General features: G+C 43.8%; 1 protein-coding gene across 3 annotated transcripts in view; it reads left to right on the plus strand.

The window, feature by feature from the left end:
• The window catches only part of PARVA (parvin alpha), a 114,984-nt gene that overhangs the window by 8,015 nt on the left and 89,359 nt on the right, over positions 1–17,610 (plus strand). The window lies entirely within an intron of this gene.

Consider the following 17,610-nt stretch of genomic DNA (forward strand, 5'->3'; position numbering starts at 1 on the left):
GTGCATAGTAATGGAAACCAACTATGAAGCTGATTAACTGCCACCAACAGTGACCATGACAATAAAATACATGGCCCATATTGGCCTAACATACTGATGAGAACCTACGACAAATTTTATTAAAAACTAGTTTATCACTACAAACTTCTCGTATCATATTATAACACATCTAAATAAGTGCTAATAAACTACATATATTACACCTTATTTTGACACACCTCACAAAAACCTAAAATTCCAGTGCTCATAAAAACTTGATAAAACACCACTCAATCACCCTCTTAAACCAGTGTCCACATAAACGCTCCATAACATCCACCCGCTGTTTCAGTTAGAAATGTGTCCATTCCTTTGTTCCTCCGCTTTTCTGCTTAGTCTTCTCCAGTGTCTTCACAGTCTCAATAGACATAGAACTTCAGTTTGTATAAACCTAGCTCCAAGCACTCTTTCACTGAAAGTGACCTCCTTAAAAGCCCAGAGATTCTTCACTTTCCACAAGCTTGTTTTGACACATGATCAAACTGATCGTAGTATTGCCTCTCCTGGTCCTTTGGTGTAAGTCCATATAACACCGTCTCCCACGACAGACCTGCTTATCTTCGAACCCTCTCCCACACCCTTTTTGCATATGTGTACTCCCAAAATATGTGGCCTACCATTTCTTCTCCCCCACACAACTCTGGTGGGCATTGTGACAACCTTGCCAAGCGCCACCTGTAATGCACCTCCCACATTGGCAGAATATTTCTTACAGTAAGCTAAGCTATGCTGGCATGTTTCCTGGTCTGCTGTTTGGTTGTCACCACCTTTCACATCTTCTGCACTTGACCTTCCATGACGTTCCCCCCCCCGTTGTCATCATGTCTCCCTCTCTTATAGTCTCCATCAATTGCTTCCGCATCTTGTAAAGGTTTTTAAAACTTTCCATTCATACATAGTAAATGCATGACTGCCACACCCATGATTTTGTCAAAGGGTCCTGATACACTCCCTATCTCCTCAATATTACACCCACAAAAAAAATGGCTGAAACGTGTTGCTTTCCTCTCTCATACTGCTACTGCATAAGCAAATAACCCCACGTTTGGCAGTCCCCATCCTCCCATTTCTCTCTTCTTGTACAGTTCTGCTCTAGCCAGCCTTTCTCTTTTAGCTTTCTAAAAAAATGCATGTATTTCTCTCTTCATTCTTGCTATCTGCTGCTGCATCACTGGAACAATTCCAGTAGATAGAATGCTCAGCCTTAATCGCTACTACTCTTCCTGTGAAAGACAACGTCCTTCCGGTCCACAACCCTACTGCCTGCCGCACCCTTGCTGTTGCCCTTTCCCATGGTGTCTTGCCTTTCGCTTTTGCAGCATTGGAATCCCTAATACCATTAGGGATTTCTGTTTCCCTTACTTGTAGTCCCAGTTGCTCCAGATCCCTCTAGTTGCCAACTCCCATTACCTGCTCCCTCCATCCCAGTGCACCAACAGCTGCAGTGGGCTGGGAAAGCCCCTTGCCTGCTGGAAAGTTCCTTGCCTGCTGCTGTCACCTGCAGCTTCACGTGGGCTGTGTTGTCTGGTGGTTCTTGCCACTGTCACCTCCTCTGGCCCACCCCCATGGTCAAAGGCCCTGGCGAGTGGCTCCCAGTAGCAGCTGTGTCCAAACAGTTCGGTGTCTGGATTCTGGCTCCCTGTGCTGCTCCAGGCAAGCAGTTGTGGCTCCTCCCTCACAGTGAGGCAGGGCAGGTACCAGTCCAGGGCTTTGCACCCTCTAGCCAGGACTAGGTATGTGTTATTGGTTAACCATTAGAGGAGGTTAGATCAGGGGTAAGCAATTATTTCGGGCAGCAGGCTGCTTAACAAGGTTTGGTGAGTTTTTGAGGGCTGCATGGGTTGCCCAGCTCCCTGCTCAGCATCTTGGGACTGTAAGTCCCTGACCTTTGCAAGCGGAAGTCCCTCATCTTGCCAACACTCCCTTCCGACCCTTCCCCCACTGGAAATACTTTGTGGGGGGGGGTGTCCCATCTTAGAACCAGAAAAACCCAAAATCATACACTAGAAGTCAAACACCTACTATAAAATATATTTTAATTTTATTACAAAAGATATTTTTGTCATGTGTTTGGGTATTGTATATAGAGGTGATTGCATAATAACTCCAAATAAATTCTTAGTCTTTTATAATTTGTTGGGGGGGGTGTATGAATGGGGTATGTATTTGTGTATATGGTGGCAGGTGTGTGTATAGTGGGGGTAGAGGTGTGTGTGTATATGGTAGAGAATGAAGGTGTGTATATGGCAGGAGACTGTGGTGGGGGGAATGTATGGGGAGGGATGTGTGGGGATGTGTGTGTGGGGGGTGAGTGTGGCTGTGTGTCGGGGGCATAGAGTATGTTGGGGGGTTGTGTGGGTGTGTGACTCTGGAACACACTGTCCACTCCTGCAGTCATTGTAGGCAACACTGCTGTGTGGGTGTGTGGTGTTTGTGGGGTATAAGGGAAGGTGGGAGGGGTGTGGCGATTCCCCCCTGCCTTTCCTCCCATGGTGCAACAGCAGGTGGGGGCACTCGGTGGGTGCTGGTGCCTGACTCCAGCCAGCACTGCACATCACAGTGAGGAGTACAGCCCCCTGCTGGGCTGTATGTGTCACTGGCGCTCCCCGCACTCATGTGGCACGGGAGGGAAGCCTCACATGCTGGAGCCAGCTGCCTTCCCCACCCCAGCTGGCTCCAGCACCTGGGGCTTCTGCCGAGCTCCAGTGCCTGGAGAACCCCCTCCTGCTGCTGCTGCTGCCCCCACTGCCTGCCAGGTTGTGCACCATGGTGGGGAGTGTGGGAGGGGTCCCCATACCTCTCCTACCCTCCCTTACACCCACACCCTGCCCAGCCAAGCTCTATGCTGCCACCACTCCCCTGGGCACGGCCTCTATGATGGCGCCAGACCTGGCCCCATGCTCCGCGCTCCCTCCCAGTTGCAGCTCCACCTCTGCCTCCCTGCTTCCCTACCTGCTGCCAGGGAAGCCTGCAGTAGCAGACCTACCATGTGCTGGCGGAGCTGGGCCCTTCCGCTCATACGAGTGGGAGCGAAGCATAATAGGGTAAGTTAGGGGTTAAGGTAGGCACCTCTTTCCCACCCTTGTGGGCTGAAGGACTGGGAGGGGTACAGTTCGTTGGTGGGCACTGAAGGCCAGATGAAAGTACCTGGTGAGCCAGATCCAGTCCACAGACTGTGTTTTGCCCACCCCAAGTTAGATGGATAACATTTTAAACGATATTTACATTCCTGTTCTCTTATTTGGAGTATTTCCAAGATCCTTCTGCTTGATTAAATGCAGCCAACACTGAGTGTGACTATAAAATACAAGGCCCATATTGGGAAATCATACTGATGGGAAACCTTTTTTGGCTCTTAAAACCCTGCCCCAAAAAACGGGGTGGGTGTTCCCTCTACAGGGAACTGGCACCAGGCCTGGAAATACTGTAATACCAGGCCTGCCCTGGGAGGGCCAGAGCCAATATTGACACCTTCCCCTTGGTACCAAAAATGCTACATTTGATTTTTAGCCAGAAAGGCTGAGATGCTGATGGGAATCCACCACAAGGATAAGTATATACATAACATATATATTTAACATATATGGTAGGACCTGTTGAGTGCAGTCCCCCTAATTGCTGACTTTTTCAAGACATAATAAGCTACTGCATGGCATACATTCCAACTTCCTCTCTTCCCACTGCTGAGCTGCACCTTTCTCTCCCATTTCCAATGATTCCTGTTTCTTCCCCAGCCTTAAATGTCTGGCAAACATCACCAAATGGGGCCCCAAACAGTTCACCCAGAACCTCTGTGTTGCCCCCCTCTCTCAGCTTATTGTATGCGAGTAGTGTGGGCCTGCTCTCTGTGAGGTGGAGCTGGACCCGGTTGCCCTTCACTTCATTTGCATATAAAATTTTGTAGGACCCCAGGACTCATGACAAGAACACCCAGTTCCAGTTATGGGGGGAAGTAGTTAACACATGGATCCTTTGTGGGGATATCTGGAATACACACACGAACTGAGCAGTGCTGAGCTGTGGGGTCACCATGGCCTGAAATACCATTAACTGTACTGAGGCCCAGCCCAATTAACTATTTAGTAAACCATGAGCCTTTTGGCTTTGGATTAATATCATGCTGAGTTTGTGCGATATACAGGTAAGGATAAAATTGCTGCTTAAAATTGCATTAATGCAATACCTGTGCTAAAACTTGCAGCAGTTTCAAAACAGGGAAAATGCATGAATTCATAATGAACTCAATGTATGGGTACCTGTAGTAATTTGCATGTGTTTATTTCATAGTTTCTAGGGTTGGAAGGGACCTGAGTAGATCATCTAGTCCGACCCCCTGCCATGGCAGGAAAGAGTACTGGGGTGAAACGACCCCAGCAAGCTGTTCCTCTAGCCTCCTATTAAAGACCCCCAGGGTAGGATTCTGCACCACTTCTCTTGGAAGTTGGTTCCAGATTCTAGCCGCCCTGACCGTGAAGTAGCGCCTCCTGATATCTAGCCTAAATCTACCCTCTGCCAGCTTGTGACCGTTATTCCTGGTCACTCCTGGCGGTGCTCGGGGGAACAGTGACTCCCCCAATGCCTGCTGATCCCCCCTGACTAGTTTATAACAGGCCACTTGATCCCCCCTCAGCCTTCTCTTGTGGAGGCTGAACAGGTTCAGGTCCTGTAGCCTCTCCTTGTAGGGCCTGCCCTGCTGTCCTCTGATCATGCGAGTGGCCCTCCTCTGGACCCTCTCCATGCTGTCCACATCCCTCTTGAAGTGCGGCGCCCAGAACTGAACGCAGTACTCCAACTGCGGCCTGACCAGTGCCGCATAGAGGGGGAGGATCACCTCTTTGGACCTGCTTGAGATGCATCTGTGGATACATGACAAGGTGCGGTTGGCTTTCCTGACTGCCTCCCCACACTGCCAGTCCACATTCATCTTGGAGTCAATGATGACTCCAAGATCCTTTTCCACCTTGAAAAATTTCAAGGTCAGCGTTTTCAGATTTGTACCTCACTCCCATGTGTTCAGGGAGAGCTGGGTTTGACAGTAAGGATGTGGGGAAGAGTAAAGAAGTTGGGGGAAACAGAGGGCAAGGGGGGTTACCTGATCCCCCCCACATCTATTTTCCCTGAAGTAGCAGTGGGAGGCAGAGAAATTCAAGGCAAACCTCCAAAAATTAGATTCTATATCTGAAAAATTATAACTAATTTATAATTTTTCCATATATAGACTCTAATTATTGTGGGGTATCTTATATTTGAATAAAAACGGTAGAGCCAAAGTTGACCTATTTTTCCAGAATCTATCTTTTCTAGTTTCTCCTCTGTGTCTTGGGTCTATATGTAAGCATATATAAAAACAGGATTTCAGAGGCAAGAGATACCACAATATTTTTTATATTGTTTCTCTCTTTCCCCCCACCCCTCTGTTTTCAACACTAGATGTATGATTACGTTCTTCTGTTCCTCTGGACATTTTTCAAACCTCCAAATTACCAAAATTAGTTTTTTTGTTCCTGTTTTCTATGTTTTGGTGGAAAAATTAATGGTTCCTGGTGCTTTGTTGTTCCTGAGTTTTCTAATTACCTCTTCAAAATGTTGTTTTTCCAAACAGCCTAGCTGTCTGGAAAATGGTGATTTGTTGTTCTCCTTTATGATTGCACCATTAATGAGCTCATTCAAGTACTCCCTCCAGCTTCCTATAATTGCATTTTTTTATAAATAAAAGATCCATTCTTTGGTCCCTTGTCAGACATTCTTGTGTTTGAGATCTTCTCTTCTATATATTTTTATAAAATCCAGTAAATGCTGATATATTCCAGCATCAGCAACCTGGGGCCTGCAGGCCAGATCTGGACCATGGAGCCAATTCTTGAAGGTGGAGCTTCTGTGGTGTTTTTGGAGGGTTGTGGGGGGTGTCTTTTGGCAGTGGGAAGCTTTAACTGTGCAGCTGCCAGGTGGCAGAGAGAAGTGACAGTAGCTGGGTAGTGGTGGCTAGGTTGGGAGGGTCAGCTTGCCTCAGACCAGGTTGAATAATTTCAATTCTCAACTCCTGATAATTTACCAGTGCTTGATGTAGTATCATTCACCATAAAACCAATTTCTGCTTCATGCCTTTTAGTCTTTTCAACATTGCAAGGATTTGCTAACTTGGAGGGATACATTTCCTGGTCCTCTTATCTCCTTTAAGACTGTGATGTGCACTTGATAATCTCTTGGGTTGCTCTGCCACATTGCTTCAGTTGCTCTGTTCCCACCCTGTATAAGCCATCTTTTTCTTCCATAGCTAATGTCTTTTACCTAAGTTACCACGGTGAATCGTGAAAGCATATTGATCCTTTACTCAACAGTTATTCTGCTTACGGGTTAAGGGTATTCACTGTATGACTAACTCCTAATGTGATAACCCTTGGGACTTGTTTCTTAGTCTGTCCTTGATCTCTTGAATTCATTGGTTGGGAAGACCTACTGGCAGCAAAGCCCTCTCTCCTAAATTTGCTCTGCCCAGTGATTTTAATATTCCAGTAATATGAACCCTCTCACCAGATTTCAGTAATATCACCCGTGTCAATTTTCTGTCGTGGTTCAGCAGTTCCAATTAGTTCAGTTTATTACTGAGCTTTTGGCATTGATATATAGGCTCTGAAGTCACACAAGTGCTTTAGAAAATTTCACCCTTTATAATTTCAAGTGTATGTGATATTTTATATCTCTGTATACATCATATTTTTACTTTCAAGGCTGTACTTTTAAGCTTATTTTCTTTAGCTCTGCACCGTAAAGACTAGAAATTTAACAGTAGTCTTGAATGATTAAAGAAAATCTATATTTGACTTGTTGGTATCATCATCTAACGCGGGCGATAACGCTTCAAACATTTTTGTATGTTGGTAACTGACATAAATAACATATCATACATATTTGCATGCGATTTCATAACCGTGTCATCAAAAATCCTTTGTTGAGTCAATACAGCACTGAACACTTCAGCATATTACGACAAAACCTGTGCCAAAATACTCAGCCAAATTGCCATCCAGTTGGCATTTGAAATGTCTTTTGGTAAACAGCTATGTAGAATGCTTATGAAGCAGCAAAAAAATTAATGTAATTCCAAGTCAAGCTAAATGATTTATTTTAAATAAATATTCTGAATTTTAGACTACCCATATAAAATGTGTTTATAGTGAGACTTTCATTCTTGACAGTAAAGTTCTTTGCAAATGTGAAATGACTTTAAAGTTCTTTGCAAGCATGAAAACTATACCTGCTTTAGAGATGAAAATAATAAAAGGCCTGGAAGAGTTAAGTGACTTCTACCAGGCTGCTTTTTAAGTAAATGACAAAACAAGGAAAATTTCACATCTTTCCAGCTACAGAAATACTTCATAGTTTCATAGTTGGTAGGGTCGGAAGGGACTTAAGCAGATCATCAAGCCTTACCCCCTGCCATGGGCAGGAAAGGATGCTTGGGTCAAACAACCTTGTCTAGGTGGTTGTCTAGCCTTCTTTTGAAGACCTCCAGGGTAGGGGTGAGCACCACTTCCCTTGGAAGTTCGTTCCAGCTCCTAGCCACCCTGACTGTGAAGTAGCGCCTTCTGATGTCTAGCCTGAATCTACTGTCAGTCAACTTATGTCTGTTGTTCCTTGTTACTCCCAGTAGTGCTCAGGGGAACGGACTCTCCCATTGTCTGCTGGTCCCCCTTGGCAAGTTTATAGGTGGCCACCAGATCCCCTCAGCCTTCTTTTGTAGAGGCTGAACAGGATCAGGTCCCATAGCCTCTCCTCATAGGGCCTACCCTGCTGCCCCTGATCATGTGAGTGGCCCTCCTCTGGACCCTCTCAATGCTATCCACATCCCTCCTGAAGTGCGGTGCCCAGAACTGGATGCAGTACTCCAACTGCGGCCTGACCAATGTTGCACAGAGGGGGAGGATCACCTCCTTGGACCTGCTCGTGATGCATCTATGGGTGCATGACAAGGTGCGGTTAGCCTTCCTGACTGCGTCCCCACATTGGTGGCCCATGTTTATCTTGGAATCAACAGTGATTCCAAGATCCTTTTCTGCCTCTGTGCTGACGAGAAGGGAGCAAGCCTGTAGGTATGTTGCTGGTTCTTCCTCTCCAGGTGGAACACCTTGCACTTCTGCATATTGAAACCCATCCTATTCTCATCTGCCCACCTCTGTAACCTGTCCAGATCTAGTTGTAGCCTGTCCCTCTCTTCTAGCATGCTCACTTCTCCCCACATCTTAGTGTCATCTGTGAACTTGTCAGCCTCTAATGAGGCATGCCAGCGCCAAAATCATGAAAATAATCTGCTCCTGACTAATTGATGAGAACCACTATAATTGGTGATACACATTATATTCTATTTTGGGAACATGTTTGTGCTGGAGTAAGGACTTTATAGGCAAAATATGTTGTCACTAATGAGATTTCTTTTAAAAGGAATACTTCCCAAAACCTACATTTTGGGAAGGAAGAGTGTACAATTTATTGACAAGTTTCTCTGACATATGCACTTGTCCTGCATTCTGTTTGGTGTCAGTGGGTATGTCTACATGTGCAAATAATGCGGGATCAATTTACTCTAGCATAGTTTACTCTAGAGTAAACTGTCCTGGGCATGCATCTACATGTGGTGGGACAGGGAGCAGATTTGCTTCTCCTAGCAGCAGACTGCTCCCACTCCCTGCAGCCCTGCACCAGGCCCCTGCAACACCCAGGAGGACCTTTGGGCTCCCCCTGGGTGCTAGCCCAGCAGCTGGCAGGGAGGGAGCGGGGGGCATGGGGCAAGGAGACAGCTGTCTCCTAGTGGGGCCTGGGACTTCGCTATTTGTCTCCTGCTCCCTGCTGCCTGGCTTAGTGAATATGCTCCCAGTAACGGTTGGCCATCTACACATGCCATATTGCACAGTAAGTAATCAAGAGTAAATTGATTACTTGTATTTGTGGGTAGCAAATTTAATGTGCAGTAGGCATCTACATGTGTAGACGGTGATGCTTATTGCACAGTAATTGACTCTAATCTTGAGTAAAGTGTCTCGTGTAGATGTGCCTAGTGTCTCAACACTGTGGGTACAGTTTAATAATGGAGTAACAAAGACAGAGGGCTAAAAAGGAGTAGTAAAAGGTTTAATATATCCTATGCATACAGTTAGAAGAGGTTATGTCTTTCTGTTCCAGTGGAATAAACACTTTAGTATTATCTGTAAGGTCTGTTTAACTAACAGTAGTGCTTTCTACTAGGTAGAAATGTTTTTGTTAGCTCTTCATAATGTTCAGCACTGCTTTCTAGCAAATCTTTATAGTAGCACAAGAAGAGAACAAAATGATCTCTTCCTTTTTTATGTTCTGGTGTATTTCATTATGAGTTTTTCCATGGTGAGTTTAGTAAGGTCACATCTGATTATTCTTGAATGTTCCTGGCTTGGGCTGATGGACATAAAAATTTCACACCTCATAATAGCCTACCTTAGTAGGAACTCTTTAGAATTGGACCCTGACACACTTATAAATCTGTGATACATTCAGGAAGAAAGAGCAAAGTTCAAAATTGCTTAAATTGCATAGGAGCAGATGGAAAACAGACAGTTTGGTCCCATGAATTGGATGGAGAGCAATTACTGTTCATTGTATGGACTCGGTCAGTTTTTCAATTGATATGACATCAATTTAAGTAATTTGGCCACTCTTCTACCTAGCTTATGTGTTGCTGATGGCGCAAGAGGTAGAATAAATTTCCCTCCAGCTTCCACTTTTTTGTGACATTTTTTCTCCTTCATTTTTCTGTTTGCTTTTTTGTCTTGTTTTCATTTTGGTGCATGGGGTCAGAGTAACTTGTATTTCTCTTGACTTGTAAGGGAAGCTCATGATAAAATGTATATTTTAGGTTTCTAACTAAAAATTTCCCCAAATCTCACCCTTTGAGTTGGATTGCTAAAAGTAATCAATTTAAAACTAAGAATAAAATAAAAGAAACTTGGCCATAAGCATGCAGTGATGAGAGTGTTTCAGTTATTTCAAATAACTTGAAATATTTATCTGTAATAAAATGTCAGTAGCTAAAATACTGTATTACATGACTTTTTGAAGGACTGAGAAATGAATCTGATCTGGGTATATATCTTGCTATGAAAGAAATGTATTCCTCACAGTACAAAGAATTTTATCTGCTTTCAGTTGAGTTGTTGCATGACTTTCTCTGAGCACTCTTGCAAACCATCAAGCAGAGTAACTCAGTATTGACACAAACAGCTTTTGTACAGAGGAGTTACTTGCATGTATAAGTACTCTTCATTGTGAGCAAGAGGTGCAGAATTTGACCACACATTGTAATTGTATAGAAATATGGGATTGAGGTTTACTCCTCTGTATTTAGCACTCATTGGTGTAATAACTGGGGATTTTAAAGGAGTCTGTAGGATTTTTGTTTAAGAAGAATAAACAATTGGAAAAGGAATTGATAAATATCAAGGCCACCTTAGTTTGTATGGGAAAGTGGGTAACATTTTATAAAATGAAACATAACTGTATTTTGACTCTGGATCTTATTTTCGTGCTATAATTGGAGAATGGTTGTATTTATAATTGGAGTATGCTTTATCTCTGGATATTTGAAGTGTGACTGGTACTTTTAACCTGTTCCCTCCCGTGTACTACCTTTACATTACACATTGCCTTTGCCTGTGTAGTCCTGCGGAGAGCCTAACCTATGGTGGTCATAGGTGTCAGGTGAAATCTGGTAGCATCACCTCTGAAAAATGCTCTGGAACCTACATTGAGAACTAGATGATGCAGTGGTTGTTAAATTAAATAGAATAATGCAGTGGTTGTTAAATTAAATAGGATAAACAACTGAAAAGGAGGAAAGACAAAAGAAAAGAAAGTATCCCTGTTGCTCTCCCAGAAGGAGTTAAAGCTCTTTAATCTGTTGTTGCTCCCTGTTGTACTCCTTGTTTGAGCCTATGTATCCGTATCTGCCCATGTAAATGATATCCAGATAAACTCACTGACTTAGGTCTCTATCACAGAAGCTATGTATCAAACATTCAACCATCACAGCATCTTTAATAGCAGGGAGGACCCAGGTCTCTTGCTGCCTGAACTGATAGTCCATAGTAAGGTAAGTCTCTCTGCCATGTTACCATGCCATTGTGGATCAAAAATATTAAGCTTTACACCTCAATAATGCAGCTAACCCACGGGGTGCAACCTCACAGGGACCTGCCCAGTCTACAGTGATAAATCTGACAGCTTTGACAACTCTGTCAAGCTTTTCTTTGCGGGATTTTTACAGGTCAAAGAGCAACTGGCATGGCATTTGGGCACTTACAAGTCTATCCCCTGCAATTTCTTGTTCATGTGTTTTTCTTCCCAGCACAGCTCTTGGCAATGAAAACAACCTTTGTTTTAAAAAAAAAAAAAAAAAAAAGTTTTCCAAAATATGCATTACTACTTGTATTATGGTAGGGACTAGAATCTTAAGTCAGGAATGAGTGTGTTTGCTTGTGCATTGTACATTTGTCCCTTCCCTAAAACAATTCACAATCTAATTTTTGTCGATGTTATTTTCTGTTCATTTAAATATTTTTCTACCTTTTCCCTCTCCATGGGGCTTTGTAACATTTAAATTAAAGTATTTCTGGCATGCCAATTCCTTTCTGTCTCACTATTATTAACCACTGTGATTTTTATCGTAAGCCTAGCAATATTTCATGTTTTATTACAGCCTCAACTGCTACAATCAAATCTTGGCTTTCATTTTTTTAAAGTAAGTTTCTCGCTCCTGTGGTTTGGGAAAAAAGCTTGAATATGTGACCTGGGAGTGCACCCTAGAGGCCCAAAGACTAGAAGGCAAATAAGAAGAATTCCAGTATTGTTATCTTCTAAAAATCTGATGATTTTAAGCCAATCTTGCAATCTTGTGGCCTCTGGTTTCTGATTTTTGCTCACTTATGGTTGATATTAATAGTGTCTTCTAAAAAATTTTTTCAGCTTCTCTTTTTAAGATGACTACTTTATTTAACTTTTAGAGGCCTGGTTCCTTTTCCTTAACCTTTACCGCATATTTATTTCTGCTGTTTTTGAAAAAAAAAAAAGAATAGAAGAAAGGAAGAATCAAAAGCAAATATTAAAAAAAAAGTTAAGAGTTCAGACAACTGTCTAATGTCCACATTTGAGAGGTGCTATCTGTTTGAAGTGCAGTATTTCTCACCTATAACATGCAGCTTTCCCCCCAAAAAAACTGTTAGAAATTGTAGTGTGCATGATATGTAAGAAATAGGGTGTGTTTACATGTCTCCCCATCTCACTGTGGTGCTGTGCTGCATCACCATATGGTATGCTACAGCAACATAACAATCACGTGAGTCTACACATGATCAGCAGCTACTAAACCGTAGTGGCACACTTCCCTGTTTTAGTGCATCACTATAGTAAAGTAGCTGCGAAATCTAACTGTGAACTGTGCACACAGCAGAGCATGGGCAGTTATTATGTGTAGACGTGCCCATAGGGTAATAACAGTTTCTCCTAGTACTGTACAGGCAAAAGTGTAAGTATAATCTGTACTCAACTTGCAGTTCTGCTCCCTTACTGCAGGGAAAGAACTTTTTTTTTGTTCTGCCTTTCCAAAAAAGGTATGTATTATATTTTGGGACTTGCTTATGCAGAGAAATACGGTTCACAGATTCACAGAAGTTTAGGGCTGGAAAGGATCTCATGAGATCATCGGGTCCAGCCCCCCTGCTCTAGGCAGGAAGGACTTCCGGGGTCAAATACCTCCAGCAAGGTGTGCATCTAGTCTCCTTTTGAAGATCTTCAGGGTAGGTGCCTGCACCACCCCAGCTGGGAGTCTGTTCCAGAGTCTGGTCATATGAACCACGAAAATGTTTTTCCTTATATCCAGTAATTGTATGTCACTATCTCACTATGGAAGCTAATGGAGAAGCAACACCTGGATGCTAGTGACTAGTAAAAGAACAGAGAAAAGAATCATTCAGAAACAGCAAACAACATGTGAAGTCAGTTTTTTTTTCCCATGAGAGCTTTCCATCTATGCTTTGCAGACACAAGTAAGTCCTAGCTTCTTCTCCCTTTCCCCATTTTAGCCCTCTGCCAGTCATGATAGTCATACGTAAGGGACTGATTCCAGGGCTCCCTGGCTCTTAAGGTACCTCTTTCTGGATCCTGAAGAGCAGATGCTACCAGTTGCATTGGAACACTGGGAAGTCTTAAACTTGAAGAGCCGCAAACCAGAAACATCCAAAACACACGCTTAGAATATTGCTACATGTTACAATGTGTACGTGCTAACTTTAAGCAATGTTAGGTGGTATTAAAGTTAGCATATACTGTGAGCAACTTTCACTTTAAGGGTTAATGTCCTCTCAATGTGCGCAGCTTTGACTTCCCACTAGAGCAGTGGTCTCCAACCTTTTTAAGGTGAAGATCACTTTTTCAAGTAAAGGGCAATCCAGGACTTTCTGTGCCCAGAAGGTCAGTTGGTAGTGGGGGAGGGGGAGACCGAGTTCCCTGCAGTGAGGAAGGGAGTGGGGCAGGGGTGAGCAGGACCCACGCAGGGCCGGGAGAGGGTCGGAGCCCAGCACACAATGACAGCCGCCTTTCCCTGTGCACAGACTGGGGGGGGCCATGTGCCCCCCAGGCCTCCACCAGGGTGCGTGCAGTGGTGGGAGTCCTCCTGCGTGCCTGGATGAGCCACCTGGGCTGTGGCCCTCCCCGGCTTGGCCCAGCTGGGGCCCCATTCCCCTGGTGGCAGGGGGCACAGAGGATTGACCCTCCCACTCACCCAACCTGGCCCTGGTGGCAGGGGGCTGAGCCCAGCCACACACATCCTGCTGCTGGTATGTCCCACTGCTCCCAGCCTGCGTCCCGCCACTCCATATTGTGGAGCTTCTGGCAGTCGATCTCAGTCAGGGCAGGCTAGCCCCCGCAAGACTAAGATTGACTGTCAGTGGCTCTCTGATCAACCAGTCAATCGGGATCAACCGGTTTGTGACCACTGCACTAGAGGGTTGATGAGCAAGGGCATGGCGAGAAGCTGCCGAGTCTGCCCTGTGGCTGCCTGGCTCTGCCCCTGCAGTGGCTCCCTGCTAACTTGGTTTTCTCCCCACCCATGGCTGCTGAGTAGCTCCCTACTCCCTGGTGGCTACCTGGGTCTCTGTCAGTCTGGGGCAGTAGAGTTCTGGATGATATGTCCATATAGGGGGGAGGGGGGGAGGAAGTGGTGTATGCTGAGATGCTGGAGGACTGCAGTTAGCCCTGTGGAGCAGATTGATGGTAATGCAATATGAACTGCCTAACACCAGCTGGAGATGATCCTCACCTGAAGAGGTGTAACTTTGAGATGCTCAGAGGGTGTGTTTTTCTGTCTTTTCCTGCCTTAATGCTCAGAGACTCCCATCTAAAGAGCATTTAATACGGGGGAAAGATAACGTCTAACAACACCTTTAGAAGTCAGGAATATCAATGCTGCCCCTCCTTTCATAGAAGTATCCTCCTGTATACTGCTGGGAAATAATTATCCAATCAGTGTACATTTTTATTCCAAGAATGGTATCGCCTGATTTGACAGACGTGCATGGAGTTGCCTGTAGCTTCTGATTAAGATGCTGTTGGACATACAGGATTGATTTTAAAGTAAAAGATGATTTTGTTCCTTCTCTCTCCCAACTCCTGTTTTTATTAATTTGCCTGACTTACCTTTTTTGAGTCTGATTTGCTATTTTTGTCTATGGTCCTGTTTAGTCCCTCTTGAAGGCTGAATACGTTTTCGTTGTAGAATAAGGTTTCTTTAATCTTTGTGCTTATGTCTCTTGTGAAAATCTGCATTTGAACATAGAGCCGTTATCTTCTCTCCAAAGCACTCAGTTTGCTAAGGTTAAGCGGACAAGTTCCTTACTACAAAGAATGCCTTTTGCCATATATATTTTTTTAATTTTTAATTTTCTGAGCTTACTGGTTTCAAAATAGAAAGGAACAGAAATTTACACCCATAAATTAAAGGGAATAAATATAGGATTTAGTATTTTAAAACATTCAGTCTTGTCTGCTGAATTAAATGGAGAGGACTTATTATCACTAAGAAATATGTTTAAAATTTAACATGGCAAAATACACAATGAAAGCCTGTGTGAAGAACCCCCAGTAGAATACAGTATCGTGTGTTCCTGCCTGATGCTACATTCAGGGCCATATTTACGTAGCAGCGGACCATAAGTTATGGACCTCATCCTACAGAGGCTGCCAAGAATCACGTGATACGACTGGCAAAATGTTAGGCCCTAGTACAGTGGGGCCAACCTTTTTGGCCAGCATGCCACAAATTAGTCCCATACCCTTTCTGAGTGCCACTCTGATCCCCTTCCACTGTCCAATCTGCTACTTTGCTTTCTGCTTCCTGCCCTATCTGCTGCTGTGCTATCTGTTCCTTCCCTGGTCTGCTTTGTGCCATACACAGAGGCTACCTGTGCCAATTGTGGCATGCCTGCCACAGGCTGGTCACTTCTGTCCTAGTATGTACTGACAGACATTGGCTCTATGTAAAAAAATACAAATAGCTCCGAAGAGGGAAGCCATGCTGATCCACAATTTAAAATCCATCCAAGTCAAGCCCCAGGCTGGCACCAGGTGTGGTGAACACTGAAGCATGTTAGCTTGTCAGCTTAGTGGCTGTAGTAAGCTAGATACATATAGTTACCCAGATGAAAGGTAGGAAGAGTTAAACTGATTAATTAAATCAGCATGGGAGAACAGCCTCCAATGGTTCATCACGGACAATTCACATTAAACAAAAAAGCAGTAAAAATAAGAAAAGAACAGCCAAGAACAGCTTGGCCTCTTGTGTCATTAATTTACTGTGAGTTTTGCTAACATCTTCAGATTCAGCAGCATGGAAATCCAGCGACTAGTTGAAAAAAAAGTGCACATAACCAGAAAGGTTAATGTAACTGGCCCAATGTAAAAACTACGCCCCCCGCCACAAAACTCCCAAAGAAACCTGTAGTTGTTTTGTAGTTTCATCAGTCTCAGTAAAATAAGTGTGTTAAGAACCTTTAATACGAGGATTCCAGCTTAAAAAAAAACCATCATATTTTTCTTATGATTACAAGAATTTGCCTTGAAGAAATCCTGAAGTGTTTTCTTTTCTTTCATTTTCAGTCATGTCAGTGGAAGAGATCTGTTTTTAAGCTGAATTGCTAATGCATTGGACACCTTTTAATTCCTAATATACCTAAAACTCTCCTAGACAACTTGCCCTAGTGTGCTAGTCAAACATTTTGTAAATCTCACTAGTGCAGTATCCTTGAATTGCAGCTTATTTTCCAGTAGATCCTTTACTTTTTAATGTGTGACAATAAATTATCTCAGAAGTCTTCCTCCTCACTGATGGCCAGATAAGTTACTTCAGGCTTTCTACATTTCTCATCAATGAGGGAAGAGCTGCCTGAGTTGCCTCTTGGTTATTACATACTTTGTTCTCATCGTGGACTTTCCATTAACTTCTACAGCCTTTTCCTGCACTTCCTGAGCACCTTCAGCTCAAATTAATAGCTGTGACATGACATTCCAGGATGGTGCCTTAGTAGAGGGAGTGGCTGAAGACCTGAAAATGTTATTTTCTAGACATATTCCTGTTGTCCCACTTTACCTCTTAGTTTGTTCAACTTTGGTGAAAGTTGCTGTTGACTCAAAGCTCTTCTCTTTGGCTAAGTTTCTTACCTGTAGTGCAGCTGGGGAAAAATCAAACCATACAAAGAAGGGTGTTAACCTGTGGATTTAGCCATAGCCCTGCACTGGAAGCCATTTGATACCATCCAGTTTTGGGAGGAGATGGGTAATAAGAAGCCAGGAGGCAGAGTGCTTCCCACTTTGCATACTCTGCTGGCTTAAATTTAGGGAGGGGAGAGGGGTTGGAGCTGTACTTGACCTGCTCTCTGCATACATGCTGTGCCATTTCTTAATTTAAGTAGCTTTTGTGCTTCTGTGAATGCAAAAGCTGCAATTCTGGCCAGCTTTTTTGTGGCTGCATCAAACAGTAGGGGTCCCTTGTTCCCATCCTTGTCTTCTGTGCAGCTGTATAAAAGGTTACTCGCAATCCAGTCCTTATTTAACAAAAATGTATATTTTCTGTTTGACATGTCAAATAATACTTATTAGTAGATTATGTTACTTGGTATTAGTATCCTTATCTCTATTGGAAAGAAAGGCTGGGGGAGTAGGGGTAGGCAAGCCAATGGATTTAACTTACTTACCTTTCTAGTTATGGTGGCATGACTGAAACGTGACTTGGACATTTAAATCATATCAGCGGTCTTAAATGAGTCCCTAGCCAACCAAATAACTTGGCATTGTTGGGCATCACAACTTGTGTGCTGGCCAGGGAGGCCTAGGACCCGAAGAAAACAAAGATGCTACAGGTCGAGCACTGGCAGAGCTGTGTAGGGAAGATTAGCCACCATCTGCTTGCATTAATCCTGCACCTGGCTCTAGGCTGTGCTTCAGCTCGGGCAGCTGATAAACTCACTAAAAACATTAAAGGAGAAAAAAATCAGAGGA

The sequence above is a fragment of the Crocodylus siamensis genome, chromosome 2, assembly GCF_052110815.1.
Source record: "Crocodylus siamensis isolate JL-2025a chromosome 2, ASM5211081v1, whole genome shotgun sequence".
In the NCBI taxonomy this organism is placed as follows: Eukaryota; Metazoa; Chordata; order Crocodylia; family Crocodylidae; genus Crocodylus; species Crocodylus siamensis.